Genomic DNA, 5,585 nt, shown 5'->3' on the forward strand with positions numbered 1-5,585 from the left:
GTCTAAGATAAGATTTAGATTTACCAGGAGAGCTAGGGAAGTAGAAATTTCATATATATTTACAGAGATTAGTTCTTATTTTGATAGAGATGGGCTTAGTCCCTTAGCTGGCCTCTGGCTTTTCACCCTTGCTGTTACTGCAAGGTGTCCTTAGTTCCTCAGGCTATTGGGAATAACAGAGATGAAGAGGAAAGACTTTCAGCTCCTATTTTAACCAAAATTAGTGATGTTAATACTGACACAATTTTTGTCTAGGCCTTGCTAAATCTGAGGTTGACAAGTCTCATATAGAGACTGCGCATAACTCAGAATTGCGCTACTGATTCATAATCATATGAATACAGTATGGGTACCGCTTGGCGCAGGAGATTACTGCGGAGGGAAGGTCCAGCTTGACCGTTTCTGAGTTCCCTGTGCGACACACCTGATTTGAAAGAGGTTGGTATCTGATTCCAGCTAAAAACCAAAAATACTTAAGGCTCTGCCTCCCCTCCCCAAAAGATACCAAGAGCCACAGATGTGAGTTGTTATAATGCTCACGGGAGGAATCAGGTCAATGTCCACCCAAGTCAAGGTTAAAGGCCCACTCATCTATGGATGAAAAGAATAATTTGATCACCTCTGTTAAGCATTGCCTATTTAAACTTAATTAATAGGGGGGAGAGAGGTTGGAGACCTTACTGTCGTAGGGGCAAGCCCTTCACTGCCTCCCACCCAAATAAAAAAGCCAACTGGCCTTGTACTAAAGAGCTGGTCTTACCCCTTCTCACTGTTTCCCCTGCCTGTCACCCAAAATTGCGGAGGATTATCAGCTCAGTGTTATTCTAAATTTGTTTAGTTAAACTCAGCCAGGGTTCCAACGCCCTACTTAAAATGGAAACAGGTAGTTACCTATTCAGCACTAATTAGCATTATAAAGTCAGAGCCTATTACTAGGATAATAAAGACAGTCTTAGCCAAATACAGTTTACCATTAGAAAAGTTAGGGAATCCCACAGAAACAGGTTTTTTCTTTAGCCCTAAGAACTCAGGCAGAACTATTGAACATAAATAATTTTTCTGCCTCAGGCCACCCCCTTTTTTGTTTGTTTGTTTGCTTTGTTAACTAATGGGAGGAGATGTGGCCTCCCTTCCCCCAGCCTGGAACTTGCTTGCTCAAGGGTGGAGCTTCCTGCTCATTCGTCCTGCCACGCCTACTGCTGGAACCTGCCTTTGCTGCCTGGAGGCACACACGTGTTCGTCCTGCTACTGGACCCTGAGTTACTTGGCGGGAAGTTGGGTTCCCTCCCCCTTCCTTTATAACTGAGTGTCTGAAAATAGTAAAATTGAGCCTTGATCAGAATGTTTGTTGTCTTGGCTCCATTCATTCTTCTGCCCCGTCTAGATTCCTCTCTTTTCAGTTCGAACTGCCATTCTCAGTTGAACCGTTTGTGTTGTGGACTGCGGGCAGGCCGCAACAAACTCTGTTGCCTTAACAGGCTTTGGAATTTTTCAGACCCCACCCCATTTGAGCCCCCCAAACAGATAGCGGGGATTTGACCCCCATTGCTGCCCACTGTACCCTCACAAGCTGTACCCCAGCATTGGGAATAGAATCCAGGATCTCATGCACGCTCGCCAAATGTGCTGCTACTAAGCTGTGTTCCAGCCCTACCTCAAAGCCCTTGGCACTTTTCATGACCTTTTAGACAGTGTCTCACTACACATAGCTTCAGCTGTCCTGAAACTCACTACATAGGCCAAGCCTTTGCTGTGAATTGATTCCAATGCTGCTTTATGATGTTAATTTGAGCATCAAAATTGCCTGCCCGCATGTCCACACATAAGATGCTGAGGGACCCTGCCCCCAGATGGTTTTTTTGTTTTGTTTTGTTTTGTTTTTTCAAGACAGGGTTTCTCTGTGTAGCTCTGGCTGTCCTGGAACTCACTTTGTAGACCAGGCTGGCCTCGAACTCAGAAATCCACCTGCCTCTGCCTCCTGAGTGCTGGGATTAAATGCGTGCGCCACCACGCCCGGCTCCCCAGTTGGTTTTGATTGGTAATTAAGGTTGCTGGTGGCCAATGGCTGGGCAGGGAGACAGAGGCGGGACTTTAGGATTCCTGGACAAGGGATTGAGGAAGGAACAGGGAGGGAGAGAGGCACCATGCCAGGAAGAGAGGAGATGCCACATCTGAGAGGTGCCAGACAGAGAACATAGCCGTCATGTAGGTGCCAGGGAACTCTGCCCGAGAGGGCTACAGGTCTGGGTCTGGGGCAGCCAAGATGGAATACAGGATTTAGTAATAACTCAGGAATATTGGAGAGGAGAGTGTTAGCCACTTGGAGGTTTGGAAGTTTAAACAGCCATTGAGCTGTTTAAAGGCATATTAAAACAAGGCTGTGTGTGTTTGTGCATGCATACATGCAGGTAGGGACAGGGTGTGTGTGGGGGGAATGCGGTAGCAAGGAGTGCCTCCACCTCCTTGATCTCAGAGATCCCCCTGCCTCTGCCTCGAAAGTGCTGGGATTAAAACTCTGAGCCACCATGCGCAGCTCAAGACATTACTTTGGTGAGTCCTCATAAACTTACCATCTTAACAACTTTGAGGGGTATGTCCAGCTAGCAGTATTGAGAGTGTGCACTGTGCTGCGTATCCCCCATCTCCTCCTGCCCACCATTCTATTGTCTCTACGAGCTTTGGCTGGTAGGTACCTCATGTAAGTGGAGCCATCCATACGGACCCTTTGGCCTGACAGTCCATCAACAACCCAGGTGCTTGAGGTGTGTGTGTGCTGAAAGCTGTGACCAGCATGCCTACAGGAGTGACAGGGAGGCTTATTTCACTTAACAAAGCATCCTCTAGGTTTACCCGTGTTGTAACAAGTCTCACAATGGGCTCTCTTTTAAAGGATGGACACTATTTTGCTTCGTGCATAAGTCACATTTTGTGTTTGTTTTTTGTGCTTTTGTTGTTGCTGTTTTGAAACAGGGTCTCAAGGTATTGCTTTACATGGCCTCGAACTCCCTATGTGGGCTCTGAATTCATCCAGAGCTTAAAATGAGAAAGGAGGCACAGCATCGAGGAAGCAGACCAGAAGAAGCTGGGCTCCCAACTTCAACACACGTCCTCTCCCTGTTGACAGTAACCACCAGGAATCCTCTAAACGGTGAGAAGATGTGACTTCCTCATATGAAGACATCTGCTGTTAGGAACAGCTCTGCCACCTTCTGCCACACAGCTCTGCAGCCCATCCTTAGCAAGAACAGGGCCTGGGAAAGCACACTCAAGCTCAGGAAACGCATGATGGGATCCTCTTCATACGGATGCTTTGGCCTGGCAGTCAACCATCAACCCTGGTGCTTGTGGGGTGTGTGTGTCTCGGATGCAGTGACCTGCATGCCTGAAGAAGGGAAAGGTGTCATTTTCAAGAGTTAGGAAGGACCAGGACTTCCGTCCTGCCTTTGCTCTGTCTGTGGCTTTGCTTGGTTGGTGAACACAGCTGCCCTGATGTGAGTTGTCCTGACGACAGCCCCTTGTGACAATGGACAGATGGTCCTCAGCTGATTCCTGCCACAAGAGTTTGAGCCAGCTGAACACTGGGTCCTTCTCATAGAGCCAGCCTGCGTGTGGATTGCCGCCCTGAGGGATGGGCCAAGAAGACAGCTGGCTGGGCCAGGACTTCTTACCCTGGGAATCTCTGAGTACAGATGTGTACTGTCTTAACCAGTGAGATTGGGACAATGGCTCTCAACCTTCCGAATGCTGCAATCCTTTAACACTGTTTCTCACGTTGTGGTGAGCCCCAACCTTAAATTGTTGCTATCTCACAGCTGTGGTTTTACTACTGTTATGAATCATAACACAAATATTTGTGTTTTCTGATGGTCTTAGGTAACCCCTGTGAAAGGGTTAGGGGTCAGGACCACTGGGAACTTCTGCCTGAGAGTAACTGCTTATACCGAGAGCATTAGAAAACAAGGATACCTGGGTAGAAAAAGATACTCAAAGAACTAAGGGCAACAACAAGGGCAACCAGCTGCTGGGGTTATCTCAGCTTCAAGAAAGCCAGCCAGACCTCAGCCTGGCATGGCTGTGCAAGCCTGTAATCCAGCATTTTGGAAACAGAAGCAGGTGGACCAGGGTTCAAGGTCAAATTCAACTCCATAACAAATCTGAAGCTAGTTTTGCCTACCTGAAACCCTGCCTTACAAAACAACAACCTTACAACCAGGGAGGACGCCAATGTTCCACACAGGGGACCTCTATAAGGACTGCGGCTGATAGCAGGGCTTTGTGGGTTCCTACCCTACCATCAAATACTCAAAAATGCCAGGCATGGTGGTGCGTGCCTGTAATCCCAGCATTCAGAAGGTGGACAGGAGGAGCAGGAGTGTGAGGCCAGCCTATACTACATAGTGAGATGGAGGAGAGCCTAGGCTATACAATAGCCTATCTCAAGACCTGAAGCACGGAGCTAGAGAGGAGGCTCATGGGTTAAGGGTATGCACTGCTCTTCCAGATGTGAGTGTGGTCAGTTCTTAGCACCCACACTGGGTGGCTCACAGCCACTCTAGCTCCAGGGGATCTGATGCCTCTTCCTTCTGACACTGACACAAGCATACACCCTAATCAATAATAAGAATAAATCTCACCCGCCCCCGCATCATCCAACCAACTATACGATTTCTAGATTCATGGCATGTTTCAGAGTCACAGGTCTGGGTGTGATGGCTATGCCTTTAATTCCAGCACTCAAGAGGGAAGGCAGATCTCTGTGAGTTCAAGGCCAGCCTGGTTTAGGCTACTCTGAAGGGGAGTGGTGGGGGGTTGTAAAGGGGAAGGGAAAGAAGAGAGAGAGAGAGAGAGAGAGAGAGAGAGAGAGAGAGAGAGAATACACAAACCCAAACAAACAAACAAACAAAACCCCAAAAAACAACCCCAAAGTCATGGAAAACAAGATGTTTCTCTGAGCTGGACTCACTGTACTGTGGACAGATAAATGTCACCTTTAAAGGGAAGGCTCCTGTTCTATGGAATATCCAACAGGTCCAGACACAGGACGGTTGTTAGTGCCTGCCACATCTGAGAAGGTCTGAGACAATGCACGAGCACTTGGGGCTTGTCCTGATTGGGACGAGAATGGCCCCCATCTGCTCACACAGCTGAATGCTGCCCCCCGCCCCGCCCCGCCCGCCCAGCTGGAGGAACTGTTTGGGGGAGGATTGGGAGAAGTGTCGCTGGAAGTGGGCTGGAGGGGTGGCTCCGTGCTTAAGAGCAGCAGCTGCTCTCCCAGAGGGTTCTGAGTTCAATCTCTAGCATCCACACAGAGGCTCACAACCATCTGTAATGGCAGACCCATGGGAAGTTCTCTTCTGGTGTACATATATGCACACATATATCTAAATACATAAGTTACATAAAGACAATTATCTAAAGCAGAAAGTCATTCCCAGTTAGCTCTCTGCTACCTGCTTGTGGATAAAATGTGAGCTCTTAGCTATTGGTAGTGCATACCTTTTGTGTGTGTGTGTGTGTGTGTGTGTGTATCTTAATGTAATTTTTCCAAGCAGGCACACAGAAGAAAAACAAGAAAGCTAGGCGAA

The sequence above is a fragment of the Mus caroli genome, unplaced genomic scaffold (assembly GCF_978045245.1).
Source record: "Mus caroli unplaced genomic scaffold, Mus_caroli_1 scaffold_13, whole genome shotgun sequence".
Classification (NCBI taxonomy): domain Eukaryota; kingdom Metazoa; phylum Chordata; class Mammalia; order Rodentia; family Muridae; genus Mus; species Mus caroli.